Below are 22,646 nucleotides of genomic sequence, written 5' to 3' on the forward strand. Positions count from 1 at the left end.
ATTTTGTTCAAGTAATTGTTTATATTGGTGGCTCACGAAACTCCTCTCCGCTCCACTATCGAATAGTACGCATGCATAAGAGTTATTGAGGAGAAACATAACGGTAACCACCGTGGGATCCTCGACTGCTTCCCCATGTCCTATTGCCAGGACTCTTCCTACTCCACCAGCATTAGGGGCTTGTGCTTTGGGGCAGTTTCTTTTGAAGTGACCTGCGTCTCCACAGTTGTAGCAGGTTCGGGTTGCCCCCGTACTGGCGACTTGGTTGATTGGTCGTGCCAGCGCTTTACAGAAACGAGGAGTGTGCCCCTTCCTGTCGCAGTTGTTACAGTGCATCTCCCTACAAGCACCATTGTGGTGAAAGTTGCACTTGTTGCACTTAGGTAGGGTTCCAGCATATGGCTTCGGTGGTGCTGGAGTGGTAGCAGTAGTGGCAGCATTAGTGGCAGCATGGACAGCAACAATTTGTTGCTTCTTAGCGGGGTCCTGTGCTGGTTGGCTCTTCTTTTCGTTCCAGAACTTCCTTTTGTTGTTTCCCCCTTTTGATTGATCAGTGGTGGTGGTTGTAGTATTATGACCGGCTCGGTGGTCAACAAGTTGTTGTGCCAGCTCCCTGGCACTGTCAAAAGTAGTTGGCCTTGAAGCCAGGACACTACTTTGCACTTGGATAGACAGTCCCCAAAGGTATCGCTCCACCTTTTTCTCCTCCGGAGTAACCATTGTTGGGCAGAGGAGAGCCAATTCATTGAATCGGGTGGTGTAGGTTTCAAGGTCGGAGCCCGTCATCCTGAGGTTCCAAAGTTCTTGTTCCAGCTTTTGAATCTCACCTCTGGGGCAGTACTCCTTCATCATCAACGTTTTTAGTTCTGCCCAGGTTATGGAGCTAGCCACTTCGAGAGTAAGTGAATTAATCTGGCAGTTCCACCAAGTAAGGGCCCGGCCGGTGAAAGTGAAGGCTGCGAACTTAACTTTGCTCGCTTCGGGGTAAGAGCACACCTGAAAGACTACTTCGGTCTTTTCAAACCATTGCATTAAAGTGATGACTCCCCCGCTCCCATTGAAGTTTTCGGGTTTGCCATTGGTGAAGTATTTGTAGGAAAACTCTCTTGCACGCCACGTACTGTCTCCGTGGTTAGAGTTTGTAGCACCCGATCCAGAACCACCAGCTCCGTTTGTCCCTATCTGCGATATTGCGGCCGCTACGGCTGCTGTTACTGCAGCCTGGAACATCGCAGGGTCAAACTGTGGAGGCAGCGGCGGAGGAGGTGTTGCTGTGTTGCTGGAAGGTCTTGGTCTTCTCCTTGGCGGCATGGTTCTGTCATAAGTCGTAAACCAATGTACTTTTAGTAAAAGTATATTTATAGGAAGAGAAATATTTTATACATAAAGTATATTATTACGTTGTTTTCCGGTATGTTTATGATACATACGATTTTATACTTTTAATTGACCCAATACATTGGGTTATGAGGTAAAATGAAAGTATAAAATATTTTATTTGAGTTTCCTTGTTTCCAAGTATATAACTGTTTGTAAAAGTTTCACATATACTAATTTAGTCGGAACATAATTAATATATTATATTTTAAAATGATCTTTATCGGTTACTTAATTAGTTGCAAAGTGCATACCAGTCATATGTGATTAAGATATAATAGTCCTTCGAATAGATGACCCTAACTCCAAGACCAGAACCAAACAAGGACAGGAAGTGAAACAAAGATACATAAATTCTAAGTCTATAGCATCTTAGTTACATATGACCTTAGCGCATCCACTTAGCAGCTATTGATCTATAAATAAAGACCTATTTAATTCTCAGATAATTTATTATAGTAACACAAAATACTCCTATAGTATTTGTAAATGTTTAGTTTTGAGTTCTTAAAGTATCCTTTGTAGTCTGTTATTAGGTTTGTTAGATTTGTTGTCCATCCTGACCATCCCCCGGTATATGCAAGTCAATTCCCGGACAGATATAGTTGATCAGGCTATATCATTCCCAGATTTAATCCACATATACTAAGGCATACTCAAAATGTTCAACTCTTCTTCTTTTGCTTTATGTTTTCGCTAGTTATGATACCATGCGAGCATGTAATGTATGTATGTATACTTTAATCAAGAAAATCATTTATTTTCTAAGAGTATATTTATTTGAAAAATGCACAAATCAGAGACTATTAGTCCCAGTTGTGTTTATAGTTTGTATATCTTATGTGGTTTGATATACTTAATTCACTATAAACTGTGCTCTGATACCAATCTGTCACATCCCCAAACCAAGGATGGCGGAAATGTCCGGGGGTTGAGGACTTCATGTATAGTATCATAACAACAATTGTAATAGTAATTGAAGCAAAAACAATCAACATATATATAATTGAAAAAGTGACATCATTGTATGAATTAAATGTTTACGAATCAATTACAATATGTTGACAAAATATGAAATAGTAGACGCCTTAGCGCCCCATACTCAAAGGCACTTGGTTACCTGTTTAATGATTTTCTGAGAATACAAATTGTTTGAAAAAGTGTCAACACAAAGGTTGGTGAGTTCATAAGCTTTTGTTTGGTATTATTAAAAGCCTTTCGTTTGTAAAAGTAGGATTTGTGTTAGAAAATCCAATATTTTCCTTAATGTGTAAATGTAGTCTTAAAACCCAAAGACCGAAATGTACAAGTAATTTGTCATATTTATAGTAAAACAATGCAAGATTAAATCGACATAAACTCGTTAAATTTTTATGAAGTTCCCGTAAATTCCAATGTTTATTAATACTTTATGTGAGTTTATTATAACCATACTATGACCAAGGTTGCCTAAAACGACGTTCTTCAGGCGTCGGAAATGTTATGACATTTGTCACCCCAGACCTATCGGTCTAACTGTTGCATGCAGTTTAGGTGTGGGTTTGTCAAACCCAATATAGATCTATACACAAGTATCACGCTCTCCCTCAAGGAGACTCTGGTTACAATACAGGACTTAATGGTAATTTGAAGTAAATGTCTCACAAAGTCATTAACGGAATTACGTGTTATGAAAGCTTGGTACCGTATGGCCGTACCTTGCTTAATGAAAATATCCTTTGTATAAATGTACCCTTTATAAATGTATGTGTTATGTAATGTATCATAAACTATACCTATTATAGTTTATCAACCAAGGGTAGTACGTAGTAATGTATGCAAACTATATTCAAAATAGTTTATTAAATGTTTGAATGTATCGATTGTACTTTGATTATAATCACTTGTTATTCTTTATATTTTATATGTCCAAATCCATTTGTAAACTGATGTGTGTCTAAATATTAAGATAAAATGTCATATATTGCAATAACATATAATTACATAAAGATATACACCTTGCTCAACATGTTACAAGGTGAAATGAAATTAACAACAACTTTTCGTTGAATACAGTTTCTGTTACTGTTCTTAGAAAATTTATAGAAAAATCATCAAAGCTCTAAATCCAAATCCGCAAATTTTGAGAGTTTGGAATGTGAGTCTAGTTTGTTCGTAAATTTTATCATGAGTTTAGGGATCTCTAACATAGGTGAAAATGTTCATAATCACAGACTGGTCCGGGTTTGCCTCTGAAATGACAGGCAGTTTTGTAAAAATCACCATAAATTGTACACAAATCATATGGAGATGTGCAAGTAGCCATTTTAAATCTAAGAGTTTCATCTACTTGCACCTGGAATAGTTTTGAAAACTAAAATACTTAAGTTGACCAAAACAGTCCGTGATTAAAGTCCATCTTTTCTGATGTAATCTGTTAGAAAAAGTTTAATTGTGTTCTTGATGATTTTACTTGTATTCCCCCCTTAAAACTTAAGAAAAACATGTAAATGTAGGGGTATGAACTCACCTTATGTGGTTTCAGTAGATGAAAGTGAGAGAGAGGAAGTGTTCAACCCAAGAACACTAAGAAGATGTCTTGATGATTCGAGAATCTAACACCGAATAAGATGGAACTTGTGTAAGATATCGATGATTTGAGTAAAATGGAGTTTAATAATTATGTGAATGATGAAGATACTTACTAATTGAAGAAAGAAATCCCTGGAGAAAGCCTTGAAGTTCTTGAAGTTGAGAGAAAAGATGAGAGAATTTTGGAGAGTGTTCTTGGTTGCTAAGTGTAGAATGAAAGAACTTTATGGAGAATGAGGAGAGAGGATCAATCCTCCAGCTCTTAGAACGTGGGAAGAGCTGGAGATTGGGTGTAAAGGTCCACTAAGGAGACAAGGGGTAGTGGGAAAGAGTGGCTAATCATAGAGTGAGGTGGTGGTGGTTTGCTTTTGCCATAAATTAAGGAAAAGCAAATATTCCCTCAATAATTAGTTCAACCACTAATTCTTTTAATATATTTTATAAAAACCCTGGAGATTTATATATTTTGGGGCCTTAGTTTATAAAATAAAGTTTTGGGTGAAAATCCCACGTTAAAATAATGAAAAACGGAGTTAAAACGAAGTCGTAGTCGAAAAACCGGTAAAAAGGGGCCGTCTGCGAGACCCCTCGCATGGGGGCCGAAGATGCGAGGCTTCGGACCCTTGCATGTGAGGCTTCGGTCTGCTAGCTTAGGTCCTAGTCTCGTGAGAAGCCTCGGCTTCGGAGCAGAGGCCTCGGATGGGAGGCTTCGGTCCTGAAGCTTCGGTTTCGGGTCCTTAAAGCTATTTTACTCGTTTTTACCCGGTTTCAAGCGGTTTTTTACCCGGTTAAGGGTCGAGATGACCCAAATGATTACAAAAAGTTAAAGTAACTTTTGAGAGATATTTGGGAGAGATTTCAAATAGAAATTGATAGAGTGAAAACGATTTACAGAGGTTTCGTTTGTGATTAATTTGAGTGTCCGGCTTCACAACGCAAGGTTCGTAAACCCCGTTAAACCGTGTTTTAGTGTCGTACACAATCCCGATGATTGTGCAATAGTGTTTTATCGCTTTGGTTCGTTGTTTAGCACTGTTAAGGCTAAGTAAAATCAAACACATGAACTTTCCAAATGATGATTTCTCATTAAAATAGCGAATTGTATAGTGATTACATAACATAAACCCTAACATACAAGGGTTATTGCAGTTGACCGGTTTGACTTGTTGACTTTGTTTGACTTTGAATTGACCGAAATTTGACGGTTGTCACAAAACAAGAGTTGCCTCTTTTTAGGATATGTCAATATGGTCCTTCCAAAAATTAACACTATACTTCCAACTGTCCATGAGCAACCAATCTTTGGTAAACCTCAGATTGTTCTCGACAATTGCATAGTCACTTTAGTCATATCCGGTTCTAGTACTTTTTCCTTCTTAATGCCCTAGGCATTTGGAAAATTTAGAACGGATGAATTTTATAGCATATGCAATCAATCCTATACCCGAAGCATATGCAATACGATTCATAATGTCTCACATAAAGACATGATACTTGACCAGTCCTTTGCTATACATTTTATTTGCCATGTTCTCACAATTCAGACTATGAAAAGGGATGTCGTAATCATAATCGAATTTTAGAATGCAAATAATGTAATTATGACTAAATTTGATTAAAAACTCACAATCTAAACTTTTAGAATTGGAATGAAGTACAATTTCATCTCCCTTAATTATAGCAAAACAACTTTTCAAACCCTGCATCTTTGCAAATTTGAAACTTTCTTTTCTATAATTAGCATTGCTAACTTGCAATACTTATCATAATAATCATGCTCCCACTAACATGATAATTATTAGCATAACACTTATGCTCCCACTAGCTTTGACATGTATCTAGAAATCAGCTAGACTTCTAGAAATCAATACTTTATCGACTTTCTTAACAAAGTTCAGATTTCTGATACGAGATGCTTTGATAAGACTTTATCAAAATCATACACCTTTTCTTAGATAGCTCACATGTGTGTCTAAACAATTTTTTAGATCTATGAAAAGGGATGTCGTAATCATAGTCTCAATTATTTAGACCATTGTCATTTCTCACAAGTCCATGTTAGTGTGCCGGTTAACCACACACGCTCCACTAACGACTTTGAGAATGCAAATATCAAGATTTCTATCTACTTAAAATCTATTTAGCGAAAGCGTTTCCTCACCATCATTTTCATGAATCAGAGAGAAACCTTATGACACTTAGATTTTATGGTGTATGTGTTCCTATCCATGTAAATTTGTCATAACCACAAGAGGAGGTTAGTAACAAATTCAAACTCATATGGACTGAACTTGTTCAATCCTAACTTCTTGCCACCAGGCAACACAAGATCCTACCATTGCTTCCAAGTAGTTATGAAAACAACTGAGAACTCATAGAACTCACTTGCGTAGTCAACTTTTAACTGGAATGGGCACAGAAACAAGATTATGTCAACACGATATGTTACAAACCTCAAGGCGTGTGCTAGTGATAAACAACAGTTTTATTCTTTATTAGTTCTTGAAACTTTTCAAGATCTTTAAGACTCCCACTGTCCTCTTGACATATAAGATTCTCCTCTCAAGAACCATTCCTTGACAAAACAAATATTCAACAGTTAGTGCGAATTCTTATCAAGATAAACACTTCACTCAATTGGTCTTCGTTGGTTTTTGTTTTATCCAAAAAAACATCACAACTTACCAATTTGAAAATGTACAAGAGTATTTCACTCAAGTTACAATCTTGGAGTATTACTCTAAGACTCAATTTTGGAACGAAGTATGACTTATCTTTTTGGTTTAACCAATTCACGATTCCTCTTCTTAGTCAAACAAATGCACTAAGATGTCCTTAGAGGATTAATTGTGATATGGTTTCTTAATCACTAAGATAATCACAAAACAAGATACTCAAGTACTCTCCCATCTTTTCAGATTGGAGAAACTTTTATCTTTTTACCTAATTTTATTCTTCTTATTCGTTCTACCATACATTGAAACTTGTAAGTATAACCATATTCACTAAACTTTAGTAAATCATGACGAATAGCCTTATCGATCTTTGTGGTGGACCTGACTAGCGCACAACCAAGTGTACCCGATCCTATAGTCCTTCACTTGACTCACACGAACATGTAAACAAAGAATTAGTCTTAATTTTCCAAAGTTGAAAAATTCTCATTCATCATACAATACAAGTTGCATGATTCCAAGTTTCTATCCAACTGAAACTTGGGTGAGAATCTTTCCTTATTTGGTAAATTATGACACTACCACAAACAAAAGAATCAAATCCATTTTCCAATATTGCTATGAATGGAATCATATAAACAACAATTTTCACAATTCCCATTGTAAGGATACTTAAAATAAATAAAATCAAAATATTTTCTTTTTATTTTAAAATTGCGGAAAAAGTTATCCTTACAATGGAAATACATATGAAAACTATGTTATTATCTATTCCTAAGCAATCTATCATAACTCTTAGCAGCAGCTCAAAATTCTGATCTTCACGATCAGAATCAGCTTACTCTTCCTTTAGGCTTCCTCTCTTTTCTTTGATTCTTAAAACATCAAAATGCGACCTAGTCACATCATGTAATAAGAATTTCAAAATAGGAACTTAATAGAGTTAGATAGTGGACTTCACCCAAAGTAGAGTCAAACATTTTGACTTTACCATCCTTATGATCTTTCAGGTAAATAGGGTTGCTTCGCAACCAACGCCCCTTCCTTTGGAAATAGAAACATATGGACTCTTTGGAAATGATACATGGGACTATCTCAGACTTAGCCTTTCTCTTTACCATTTGGTCAACCGGCTTGACTATGGCCAATCCCTTTCCATTGGGAAGAGAAGACTTTTATGGACTTCTAATGTTACCATTTTCAATGTCCATGGAAGTTTGGGAAGTAGATCTTCTAATCAAATTTGCTTTACGAGTGCTCCAAATCATTGGTTATTCAGCAGCATCAAGCAAATAGGTAAGATCAATAAGGGTCACGTCATGATCTGTCATCAGGGAGTGACGGATGAACCAATTCAACAGCCAGCTACCTCGAGACTTCGACACCCAACTCTCCCAGCCTATCAATATGTAACCTCATCTCCAAGATGTAAGCGCATATAGACTTTTCTTGCCAATAGGGATTGAGTGACCTTGAACTTTTCAAAAACTTGTGGGTTAGGGAGAACAATTGGAGGAGGTGGAGGAAGAGAAGTATGATTTCCATGATCCAATCAGTGGACATCATCTTCATTAAGAAAGCTTGTTCCAAGAGATTTGGGAAGATCATAGTTGTCTGAACCAGACATCTACAATGGGAGAAATTCAAGTTAGTCGATTTAAGTCCTTAATTATAACACCCAATATGAAATATTAAGGCTAGGATCCAACACAATATTTTATAACTTAGACGAGGGTTGCCGTAATCCAAGCTATAAAATATTTGAAGGTAGGCGAATGACGATTCACCAATTTCCACCATGAAAACCTAATAGGGTATTGGGTTTTAATTGGATTGAAACTCCTAGATCTTTTGATATTCATTGAACTTTTCAATGACATGTTTAAATCTAGATTGTACCCTCTCAAGTTTGTGAATGGGATGCCGAGGATCACAAACAAGGTGCGAATAACCATGCAAATTAACTTGGTACCCTTAACTTTATCACCTAATTGATATGCCGTTTAACCACACGTGCTCCACCAATCTATGATAAACATTAAGTTACCCTTTTCCACTCTTACTAGTCCGTGTTAGTGTGTCGGTTAACCACACACGCTCCACCAACGACTTGGTAAGGTACAAAGTGTAATTTCATGGGTTAGCACCAAATTCAAATTTTCCTAAAGTAACTAAGATTGAGAATTTAATAAAGTTTAGTTACTTTATATTTATCATTATACTTTTAATGAAAGTATAACTAATGTCCTGTCCTACCCGTTCGGCTAACGACCCTCCACCAGTCAAGGAAGCGGTGGGTGAGAGTGGACACCCATTAATCTGCCATTTTATAAGCAGTAACTTTATACCCCCCTTATAGACCGGCTTCGTTAATGAGGCCTACTAACGGTAAGATTGACATATTCTTATAAATATATATAAATATTAAACCTATAATATTATAATAGTATAAGGGTTTAATTTTAAACTATTTAAAATTCTAAGCGTTGGAATTAAAGTATACATGGGGGTAACTTTACAAATTCTAAAACTTGAGGGAAATTTTTGAACAATTCAGAAACGTTTCAATTCCATAGCATATGAGTTTAATGTAGGATTCAAAACATTTAATGTAGAGACTCTTGAACATCCATAACTTGAGGACATGTTATGGAGTTCATAAAACTATTTATGAGGAAAAAGACTCTTCAATTGTGTAACCTATTGCTTTAATGAAGGTTTAACACACAAAACTTTTGGTTTTCCATAACTTGAGGACAAATTATGGAATCCATTAAAAAAACATTAAGATCATCAATTCAACTAACAAGCATGTCAAGAAAACTATGATCTAGATTAAAATCATATGAACAAGACAATTCAAATCAAAAAAATTTCATGTAGTTAGCCTAACCATTAAACTAATACTAAACATGAAACTATTGACAATTATCTTTTGAGTTGGATTAGAATGATCATTACCACATCAAAAATAGGTTTATAAGTTCAAAAATAGCTAAGGGTAATGATTCTAGTCCAATTCCAGCCTTAAAAATCAAAAATCTGCACTCTGGTCCTCCTACTCGTTGAGTGTATGAACCTACTCGACGAATAGGATGAATTTGTTCATGGACTCGGCGAGTCAACAGTCCAGACAGCCAGAAAATTGATTTTTTCAGCAATTTGCATCAAGTATAATTGAAAACAAGCCTTGGCTCTGATAACACTGAAGGGTTATTGTATACTACAACATCCTATGGTGCACATACAGCCCTAAATACATTGGATCTATGTTTTCACTAATTATACATGCAAAGGGTTTCCAAGGCATTGATCCTATAACTACCATGCGATTGTCATATACCATATAAGATACTAGTTAGAGTAACATACCTTTTATGTAGCTTGAAGTCTTGATGTATTTGGCCTTAAGAGCTTAGTCCCAATAGTGTAGAAGCCTCAAATGAAGTCACAACACATCATGGACAAAGGATGAAACTTGAGAGAGATTTCATACACACCAAAACCGTCCATACCCTCCAAGAATACATTAGTGGTGATTTTGGCTATGAAGTAACATATTCATATGTGGAATTCCAAAGGTCATGGGTTAACCCAAACCCATACCCATGGGTTTATGATCCCTGGTTCATGTGGCCTAACTATTTATTTATCCATACATAAACTTGGTCCAACATGGATCATAAGCCTAACATATATAAATATAACTAATTACCATAATTAGTCCCCATAGATTTAATTAGTCTGTTTTGATCACTAAATTAATTCCAAATTAATTCTTGATCTATACTAATTAAAACATATGATTTCATATTAATATATTAGAACTTATAATATATTAATAAATCGTACATAACCTTCTCTCAAGAGTCTATCCTAACAAATTGTCCTGATGATATGCAACCCAAATGGACCATGCTACTCTCGGGTCAAGTACATACCAATAATAGTTATGGGCTTAGTCATCGAATCCAACAATATATACATACAAATATAAATATACATACATTATAAACATATGGAATTCACATTCATGCTTTCATACATACAAATACACATTATACATACATTCACATACATATACAAAATACACATAAATATATACCAAATCTGCACACATGCTAAATTTCACATAATAGACATAAATACACATATTTTGTACATAAACTAAAAATTAATAGTAAATGGAACCTGTGGTGGCCAAAAATCAACAAGGTTGTGCAGTGATAGTGGTAGACGTCACCGATGACAACAACAATTGAAAAAAATTTAAAACAATGAGTTTTATAATTAACTCAACTATAAACTAGAAATCAAATTTACAAAAGAAACAAAAAGAGAAATATGGAAGAAATTGCATATTAGTCATTGGAGAAGAAAAAATGTCATCGGTATTCCTTTTCCTTTTTCGGTAATGTCACAGTGGGGTAGATTCACGGTGACGTGGTGGTGGTATTTTGGCATGAATCGGTCACTGATGTGAGAATCGCTCGACAAATAGGAGGAAAAAATAGGAGGCACAAATGGAAAAAGAAAGCAAAGAAAGATTATAACATCCATTTTTCAAGGTAGTGGTTTTTCCAAGTTTAATTTGTTAAATTTAATTTTTGAAGCTTTCTGGTGGGCTAAAACGTTGTGGCTAAGGCCCCACGACGTGACATCGAATGTTTAAGAATGTGAACCAGAGAAGCGCCACGACATGGAAAGGCCTTTCCCATGACGTGGTGGAGATTTTGGAGTAAAACCCTAGATCATTAGGTTTGGGTCCTATTTAAGGGAATTAACTTCTAGGGTTGCCTCATTTGGCAGCCTCCACTCCCTAAGATAATACCACATCCAAAACCTATCGTCCACATGTGTGTTTTGAGTGTGCAAAGCCACTTTGTGAATGTTGAAGGAATAAGGACTTCATTTTGGTGCTTGTGTGAATGGTTCCAGCTTATATCTTGCATCTTCCTCATAGTTTTGGCCTTTTCATGTATAAAGTGTTCACCTTTCTCATTAGATCTAGATCTATTTCTAGGTCATTTTATGAGCTTTTTGTTCCATATCTTCTTGTTCTTGAAGTTTAAGTGAACTCCAAACCCTTTGTGTGCCTTATTTGACTTTTAAACCATAATGGTGGTTAGAAAGGGGACTTTCATGACTAAGTTTGGTGTCCATGAAAAGGGTGAAACCATTAAGAGCTTAGGATTTGAGATCTTGGCTTATTGGGATGTCTTAACGGATAAATTGGAAACTTTATCCAACTAGACCTTGGGAAGGTTCAGATATGAGATTTATGGTTAATGGGGTTAAGGGTTAAGATCTTTATTCATTAAGCTGTGAGAGCCTAGTTCCCATGACATGGTAGTTTACTTTCCTCGATATGGAGACCGGTGTCACCACAAATATTTTTTCGTATAGCTGCCACAAAGTAGCCTATGGGTGGCTACAACTTGGAAGGTTAGTTGGGGCTGACTTTGACCATGTTGACTTTTGGTCCACTTGAGGGTTTTAGAGTGTAGACTAAAAGGGTACTTTCATATTGATAATTAGGTGATTGTTAGTATAGGTGTTCACTATCAGAGAGTTGTTGTGTTAGTGTTCTATTTGCGAGGTGAGTCTTCTCACTATATTACATATGTCATAGTAGGGTGCATGCTAGAATAGCTAAGTCTTAATTCTTGATTGTTGTTATATGTATTTATTGAGTTGCTGATAACTCTAGGACTGCTAATATTCTGCAAGGTTGCTAATAACCAAAAGGGTTGCTGATAACCTACATGATTGTTGTTAGCCCACATGAATACTGATAATCCTCAGGATTTCAGATAGTCCCAACATTGTTGATAATCCATAGTGTTTGTTATGTTGTGTTGTATGTAATATTTTAGAGGAACTCACTCATCTTCGTGCTTACCGTTTTTTATTTAAATGTGTTTCAGGTACTTCAGATGATCATGGAAAGGAGAAGTCTTGACTATACTATCATACCCCAGAACCAGACGGCGGAAACGTCCGAGGGCTCGCGTGACTTAAATTGAAATATCATCACAATGAATATACATGAAACATAACACATTCATCACCAAACATTACATAGTACAACTGGAATTGTTTACATCAAGTACATGGTTTACATTACATGATCTCAAAATATAAAGTGTTTGATGATAGAAACTACAAAAGAAACTTTCAACACATTGGATGCTTCCTCGTTCTAACGGTTACCTGAGAATACAGGTTATTTTGAAAACGGTCAACATATATAATGTTGGTGAGTTCATAAGTATGTTTGATGTAAAATAGTTTATGTCGTTTGTAAAACCCATAAAATCCGATATTTTATGTAATAAGACTTTTCACGAAAATGTTGTGATGATCCTGTAAGTATATGCGTGAATGATTTCAAAACGTGTATAAATGTGAAGTTTTGCATTATAGATATTGAAAGTACAAGTGAATAAGATTGGTTTCCCCGGAAAACCTAATGTTTTCCGATAAAATAGTATGATTGTTTTGTATTATTGTATCGTCACAGCGAATGAATATGATTTCCCATGATTACTTAGATGGTATTGGATCTCTATGTGAGTCGTTATAACCATGCATGATAATGACTAGTTCGTCTGTCTTGGTATTCTAGTGAACGCTGGAATTGATCTTAAGATTTTGTCACCCTAGACTTGCCGAGTCTAACTGTAGCGAACAACTTAGATGTGGGGGAGTCACCCCCGTATAGATCTATACACAAACTCTCGCTCTCCCTCCAGGAGACTTTGATTATAACTACAGACTACGACCGACACTTATTGGTGTCGCTCGTTATTACTCACTTAATCCAAATGAATTTGATTAACCTTGATTAACGACCTGATTTTGTTTACTTGAATAGAAGGTAAGCCTAACAAACGATGAGAAGAGGACTATTAGGCCCTACTAATTGCGTATGTTATTTAAGGCTGTCGAGTAAACGAAAGACGCATTGGCCCATTTCGCATATTATTTATTTGGACCTTACTAGCAATGTTAATGGGCCACCGAGGCCCAATAGCATGTAAAAGCCATTGAGGGTCCCTTATGCATGTAATCGGGTCACAGGAGGCCCAATAACATGTATTATTTATGTTAGGCCCAAAAGTCATGTTAATGGGTCACGAATGCCCAATAAGCATGATTAGAATCTTTCAAGCCCAACAGTTAGAATGTTTACTTGTTTTGTATAGTATTAGTGTTGCGAAGTTGTTTAATCGATATGTCGTAATAATCACCAAATTGTTTTATAACGATTCATAGATTTATAAAAATAGATATTTTTCTATTGAAACCCATAAGTTATAAAGTTTTGTATATGTTGACCCAATTATTTTATTATTAACATAATTGACCAAAAAATATTAGTTTGACCTATTCAGCCCCTTATTTTGGTAAAGTTGGTAATTTTTAGCCCTTTATATGAAAAATGACATATTAGGTCATTGAACTATTTTTCTTGACATTTTTGGCCTAAACACTTAATTAAATAATGTTTTAAGCGCAAAATTTTATTTTGGACAGTTTCGGCCCCTTAGTTAAAATATTTGCATTTAAATCTACACTTTTCGCAATTTTTACAATTTTTACCCAAAACCCAAAATCTTTTCAATTTTAGTCCCTTTTGATAAATAAGGCCATTTTAACCCCTGAAATAGGTTTATTTACGTTTATAGCCCCAGTTTTGAGAAAATTTTCCAATTCAGCCCCCTTAAATTTGATTTTTCGCATTTTTGGGCCTAAATAGCCGAAAAGCCCAAATTTTAGCCCATTAGGCTAAAATTTACATTTTTAGTCCTTTAAAAAGCCTAATATTTTGAAAAGGCTAAAATTTACGTGAATGACATCTTTTTCCCCATCTTTTGTTTATTTATCAAAAGTAGTCCAATAACAAATTTTATGTTGTAGTATGTTTATAATAAACTTTGTATGGTAGTTTATCTTGACATGTTAAGTGAAATATATCCTAGATCACATATTTTTCCTTCTTGAACTATAGATCTCGAAATATCTTTCATTTTTAGCACATATTTACTACATAAACACAAGAAATCACACCTAACATACAAATACACATAGATCTTCACATTTTACTTGTATTCTCCCCCATAAATCATATGAAAATCGAAAATAGAGGGGTATGAACTCACCTTGAGTTTGTGGATTCGGTTTTTGAAGAAGATGTGGAAAGATGAAGTGATTTTCGGCCCTAGCAACTCCCTTGAGTAGATCTCGAACTCAAGAAGATTTCTAGGAGTATGATCACCAAACACTTTGTTTAAAAGAGTGATCTAACATGAAGATGGACTTATGAAACTTGAATGTGTAAACGCTTACCAAGAATGATGATTATCTTGTGAAGATCCTCTTGAAACCTAAGTAAATCTCGAAAATGTGCTGCAAGTGAGGAAATGTTCTTGTAAGATTTGAGAGAGTTTGGGGAGAAGATTGAAGAGGGTGGTGGGGGTTTGTGGTCTCGGCCGAGGATAGAAAGGAGAGGGGAGAGAGAGGTGAGTTGACTTTCATGGAGATATGAGAATGGTGCATTGATATCCTATGTATATTTATGAGGTGGCACCACTAATGTCAACCCTCATTTCATCCTTTCTTTTTTTTTTATGCTTGGGTCGAAAACATGGGCTAGAAGAAAAGAGTTACTTAGTTTGGGCCATTATTTGCCTCATTTCTAAATTCTAAGGCCCAAAGAGTATTTCTCAGCCTATTCGGTCCTTGTGAATGTTTTCGGCCCAATGTGATATTAAGGGGATGGATTTATGGCTCATTAGGGCTAATTTGATTAGTTATGGTCCAATAAGGCCCAAAAGAGGTACACCATTCCATTTTAGGCCCATGATGGCCCAACAGGTTAGGTTTCATGAATGTGGGTCCAATTCTAAGCCTAACAAAGTCAAGTTGGAGGCTTATTGGCCTATTAGGCCCAATAAGAAAGTTCTAGTCCATAATGAGCTTAAACCGGGATTTTTAGGGTTTTCAACTTTACTTGATGAATATAGGTTTGAATTTTTTTCCATAGGTTGAACTTCAAGCATAACATGAATTAGGGTTACGAGTTTACAGTAGATAATGTTTACAAGAGTACAAAATTTCCTAGCTAGAATGCTAGTTGTGACATATATACACTCATCGGCAGCTTTTGTGATTCCGCGTTATTATGTTAATATAATTATTGGGATGACGGTATTGATAATCAAGAATTTTCTTGACTTGGTTTTTTGGAAAAATTGTTTTTACCTAATTTAAAAATGAAAATTTTGGTTGTTAAACTAGGACATTACAAGTTGTTATCAGGGCCTTGGTTTGAGAGATTTGGAAGAAGACTCACGTGATTGTAGGCTCAAACTAAGGATCTGAGAGTTTTCATAAACCTTTTTGGAAAAAAGTAATTCTTAAAGAAGGAAAAAGAAGATATGATATGTACAGTTAGCTGGAGCTCGAGAAAAGTCATTTCCCAAAATATGTGTACCTGCTTTATATGTTGTATTTGAGTTGGTGTATGTGATCTGTTAGAGATGTATACTAGTTGATAGGCTGAGGATCCCTTTAGGAATAGCATGATAGAGTACCTGATTTTCTAATGCCTTGTATCCTAGAGGAATGTATGTGATGCTTTGTTATGAGTTGAAATTAGTATCGTTAACTGTTATATGTATACTATATAGTTGTACATAATTAGGATTTTATATCCCTAGAATTCATGGTGTAGCCCTATTTCCCATTGTTTATTTGGTAATGGACTTAGGTGGAATCATTTATTCTATCGTCTATCTGATAATGGATTATGTATGATTTGTATACGCAAAGCAATTAGCAAAATTAGTGGAGACTTCTAGCAGTACAGGAAGGTGTTTGAGGAGGAACCTAGGATGAGTACGCAGAGCAATTAGCAAGATTAGTGGATTATGTATGATGTGTATGTTGACGCGCTTTGTGCAAGGTAGCTTAGCGACTTGGAGCCTTGGGAGGAATTCTATGTGAGATATGGATAGGTGTGGAAGATAGTGTGGGCCCATACTACTGAAAGCACAGGATCCGTAAGAGATTCAGGAAGAGTTCTGAGAACACTAAGGAACTAGTAGGAGTGTGTATAGTATGTGTATGCTATGGCGTAATTTTGACATTTTTTCTTGCATTTTCACTACAGTGGTGATTACCTGAGGTTCACACTATAGCGATCTAGAGAGGTCGAGTACTAGTGATGATGAGATCCATATGATCATTGCCACTGAGATGGTCATGCCGATGAGGGAGGCGATCCCGGAGATGTTTGTGTCTGTTAAGAACATGCTAGTTGGGCAGTTAAAAAAGCGTTACGTTGATGTCATTGAGACTATTGTTGTAGCGACCACAACCATTTTTGCTGCGAGACTGCATGGGGTGATTTGACGTAGTACCAGGAATTCAACAACACAAAGCCCTGGAGTTTGATGGGGTCATGAATCCGATTGTTTTTATGAGATGGATATCTGATTTCGAGGGATTGAAGGTTCCATTTCCACTAAACCTTTTTTGATTACGAGCGAAAGATTGGTGGAAGTGTATGATGCAGGACTATTCTCATACGTAGTGCGTCGTAGTAACTTAGGAGTAGTTTTCTAAAATGTTATGTTCTAATTATGTTCCATTGGTGGAGAGAGAGCGGTTGCTTTAGGAGTACCTATCGCTCAGGAAGATGACAAACTCGGTGACCGAGATCACCAGGACGTTCCATGAGACGTCCTTTTTCCACTAAGAGTACGCTTCCTCAATGCAGGTGCGGATGACCCAATACTTGAGTATGCTCAAAAAGGACATCAGTGAGTTTATAAAGAACTCCTAGTATTGTACATTAGATGAGTTATAGTCCAATGGCAGGAGAAGGGAGATTGAGTTGGAGATTCAGGTGAAAGAGAGTGAGGCGAAGACCCAGAGTAGAGAAAACAGGCATGTCCCAGTATATAGACGCATTCCACGACTAAGCGGTTCAAACCCGCTTATTCGAGATTAGGAGGTTAGAAAGGCCGCACTTACAAGTGTGGTAATAGTCATGAGGGTCCCTATCTGGTGGGGAAAGTGTCCTACATGTGTGGCAAGGTGAGGAATTTTGTGTATAATTGTTCGAAGGTTTTCCATGTCTATTTCAGATACAACCAGACGGACCATGTGAAATTTGATTGCCCATTGCTTACCTCGAGATGAATGCGAACTCTAACTCATGTGACTTTCACATCACTAACTAATGTTTAGTAGGGATTTTCATACTGCCCTTGGATCATTAAATCAACATCTGGAGGTCGCCCTCATTGATGACCACACGGTTTTAGCATCAGATATTTACTGTGAGTATGTGTTGAATATTTTTGGTGTAGGGTTCCCGATCTAACTAATCATATACCAATGACGGATGCATGTTTGATTATGGTTAAGTATTGGTTGAGCCGGTTCGGAGCATTCATTGACTGTGAGGGTTAGTTAGTGATAGTTTATACCATAAGTTGGGTAGAACTGACCATCTATAGGGACGATACTAGGTTTGGTTCAGCCTTCTGTTCAGCCACCAGGGATAGGGAGTATCTTCATCATGTATGTTCAAGTTACCTTGCATATGTGGTTGTCACTCAGGTTGAGAGCAAGAAGTCATATTTTGTCATTCCTATAGTGAGAGAGAGTTTCTACCAGGTGTGCCTCCTGAAAGGCAAGCATAGTTTAGGATCGACATGATCCCTGGTGCTGCTCTGATTGCCAAGGCACTATATCGCGTTGCACCACCTGAGATGCATGAGTTGTCTTCACAACTCGAGGAGTTATTGGGAAATGAATTTATTCAGCCGATCAGCTCACCGTGGGAGCACTGATCCTTTTTGCGGAGAAGAAGAGTGGTTCACACCGGATTTGCATTGATTACCAGGAGTTGAACACATTGATGGTGAAAAACGATTACCCACTGTCGAGGATTGATGACCTTTTTGACCAGCTGCATGGAGCATCTTGGTTCTCCAGGATTGATTTGAGTTCAGGCTACAATCAGATGAGGCTTATAAAGGATGAAATTCAAAAGTTGGCCTTTTGTACTAATTATAACCATTATGAGTTTATTGTGATGCATTTTGGACTCACCAATGCAACAATGATTTTCATGGATCTCATGAACCAGGTGTGCATGTCAATGTTGGATCGATCGATGATTGTTTTTATTGATGATATATTGGTCTACTCGAACACCAAGGAGCAACATGAAGAGAACCTTCATGAGATTCTTAGGATTCTGCGGGCAAACAGGTTTTATGCCAAGTTCTCCAAGTGGGATTTCGTGTTTTGTGAGGTTTAGTTTATGGGGAACCTTGTTAACTAGGACGATATTTGGTCAATCTGGCCAAGATTGAGGCCATGATTCAATGGGAAGTTCCGATACCTCCATATGAGATTCAAAGTTTCCTTGGGTTGGTTACTTACAATAGGGGATTTATCCGAGACTTCACCAAGATTGAACTTCCTCTTACCAGGTTGACTAGGAAGGATGTTACTTTCTCATGAGTTTAGGCTACATTTAGCTTTTGAGACCCTATGGCAGACGTTATGTGAGGCGTCGTGGAGTTGATGACTTTGTGGTATATTGTGATGCGTCATATCTAGGCATGGGTTCCATTTTGATCCAAAGAAGGCATGTGATAGCATATGCTTCAAGGTAGTTGAGGCCTCATTAGGTAAATTATTCTACTCATGGTCTTGAGTTGGGGCCAGTGGTTTCCACACTTAAGATTTAGCATCATTATCTATACGGTGTCTGTTGTACAATCTACATGGATCACAAGAGTTTGAGTTTCTTCCTGGACAAACTAAATCTATATATGAGGCAGAACATGCAGCTTGAGGTGGTTAAGGATTACGATTGCAAGATCTTATATCACACGGGGAAGTCCAATATGGTGGCTAATGATTTAAGCTGCAAGACAACTGGTACTCATATTCGATACCTATGTCTTCATATGACCATTATTTCACTATTTCTATATATGATCAGAGAGGCTCGGGCTGAGGGAACCAGGAAGGAGAACTGAAAAAAGGAAAAGATTAGAGGTCATATATTGTTGGAGGAAGCTCATAAGTCTATGTTCCCGATTCATGCTGACGCAACAAAAATGTATCAAGACTTAAGACTCTGTTATTGGTGGCCCTTCATGAAGAGGGATATATCATGGTATGTCAAGAGGTTCCTGACATGTCGAAAGGTCATGACTAAGCATCAGATACCGCATGGTAAGTTACTGCCCTTAAAGGTCCCTGTGTGGAAATAGGAGTAAATAACATGGATTTTATTACCAAGTTTCCAAGGATGGCCAAGGGACTTCTTGCTATTTGGGTTATTGTGGATTGTTTGACCATGAGTACCCATTTCCTTGCTATTCGAGAGAGATTTTTGGCCAAGAAATTGGCCGATATCTACATTTGAGAGGTTATGTCTCGTTACGGGGTGCCAATTTCTATAGTCTCCGATCAGGATGCTCGATTTACTTCCAGGATTTAAAGAGATTCCACAAGGAGTTCGATACCATACTGTATTTTGGTATTGCATATCATCTGCAGAGAGTTGGATAGAGTGAGAAAACTGTTCAGACTCTCGAGGATATGTTGAGAGCCTGCATCATTGATTTTAATGGGAGCTAGGACTCCTACCTACCTCTAAATGAGTTTTCCTACAAGTACAGCCATGATGCCATCAATGGTATACCTCCCTATGAGTTTATCTATGGGAGAAAGTATCGGACCTCGGTTTGTTAGGGAAAGGTTTTCCAAAGTCATAGAGAGCACGGGGATAGTGCTCAATATGATGGGGCTTATTCAGAAGGTAAGACATAGATTACTGACAGCTCAGATCCGGCATAAGAATTATGTGAACTGACGTTCGGAGTTAGAATTTCTGGTTGGAGTTATGGTACTTCTGAAGGTATCGCCTAGAAAGGTGTCATTCATTTTAGGAAGCAGGGTAAGCCGGGCCCCATAGTTATCGATATGTTCTAAGTCATGGCCAGTGTAGGCAAGGTAGCTTGCCGATTGCATCTACCAGAGGAGCTAGGTCAGATCCACAACACTTTCCACATTTTTCAGTTATGAAAGTGTGTGGACAATGAGAAAAATTTAGACCCATTGGATGATATTTAGGTCAACGAATGCCTGAATTATGTTGAGCGACCATTGGCGATTCTCAACCGGAAGTTAAAGGGCTTACGCAACAAGATGGTGAGTTGGTTAAGTTGCATTGCTAATACAAGAAGGGTTCTGAATCGACTTGGGAATACGAATAGGAGATGAAAGACCAGTACCCATAGTTGTTCAAAGCAGCAGATTTCAATGGAGAAATTTGATTCAAGTGGTTGAGACTTGTAACATCCATTTTTCCAGGTTATAATTTTTCCAAGTTTAATTTATTATATTATTATTTTTTGAAGATTTTGGGTGGGCCACGATGTGGTGGATAAGGACCCACGATGTGGCATCGAATGTTTAAGAACGCCGAGCCGTGAAGCGCCACAACATGGCAGGCATTTTGGTGAAAACCCCTAGATCTTCGGGTTTGTGCCCTATTTAAGGGCACTAGCTTATAGGGGTGCCTCATTTGGTAGCCTCCACCCTCTGAGATCATATGTCATCAAAACCGTAGCCTCCATATATGTATTTTGAGTGTGTGAAGCCACTTTGTGAAGGTTGAAAGAAGAAGGAGTAAATTTTGGTGTGTTTGTGCTTGGTTTCAGCTTAGATCTTGCATCTTCATCAAATTTCTAGTATTTTGGAGGTATAAATTCATCACCTTGCTCATTAGATCTCTAGATTTAGTTCTAGATCATTTTATGATCTTTTTGGTTCATATCTTGTTGTTATTGGAGTTTAAGTGAACTGTAGAACCTTTGTGTGCCATATTTGACTTCTGGACCATGGTGGTGGTTAGAAAAGGGACCTTCATGACTTAGTTTGGTGTCCATGCAATAGGTGCAACCATTAAGAGCTTAGAATTTGAAATCTTAGCTTATTGGAATGTCTTAATGGATAAAGTTGGAAACTTTATCGATCTAGACCTTGGGAAGGTTCGGATCTGATATTTGTGGTTTATGGGGTTAAGGGTTAATAGTTAAGAGCTTAATTCATTAAGCTTTAACAATTCAATTCTTATGACGTGACAATCTCCTTGCCATGACTTGGAGACTGGTGTCACCAAAACTGTTTTGTCATGTATCTGCAACGATGTGGCTTATGGGTGGCCACGACGTAGAAGGTCAACTGGGGCTAACTTTTATCGTTGACTTTTTTACCATGTTAACTTTTGGTCAACTTGAGGGTTTTAGACTGTATACTAAGAGGCAAGTTTCATATTGATGATTAAGTGATTCTTAGCACTCGTTTTCACTGTTAGAGAGCTGTTGTGTTAGTCTTCTATTCGCAAGGTGAGTCTTCTCACTATATAACTTATGACATAGTAAGGTGTATGCTAGACTAGTTGAGTCTTATTTGATGATTGTTGTTATGCATATTTGTTGAGTTGCTGATAACTCTATGACTGGTGATAGTCTGCTGGGTTTCTAATAATCCATAAGGTTGCTGATAACCCATACAGTTATTATAAACCCATAGGACTGCTGATAGTCCTCGGGACTATTGATAGTCTCAGATTACGGATAACCTGTACAAGTTTATTATGTTGTGATATCTGTAATATCTTGGGGAACTAACTAAGCTTCGTGCTTACAGTAGTGGATTTAAATGTGTTTCTGGTACATCAGATGATTGTGGAAAGGCGAAGGCTTAATGGTACACACTCATCGGTAACTTTTGTGATTCCACATTATTATGATATTGTGATTTTTGGGATGACTGTATTTGATACTTATGGTTTTTCTTTACTTGGCTTTATGGAAACAATGCTTTTTCCTAATTTAAAAATGAGAAAATTGGTTTTGAAAATGGGACATTACAAAGACAGTCGTTGTATGATCTATATTCGACAAGAAATAGTGGTGA

The sequence above is a fragment of the Lactuca virosa genome, chromosome 5, assembly GCF_052849685.1.
Source record: "Lactuca virosa cultivar CGN04683 chromosome 5, Lactuca_virosa_CGN04683_v6, whole genome shotgun sequence".
In the NCBI taxonomy this organism is placed as follows: Eukaryota; Viridiplantae; Streptophyta; class Magnoliopsida; order Asterales; family Asteraceae; genus Lactuca; species Lactuca virosa.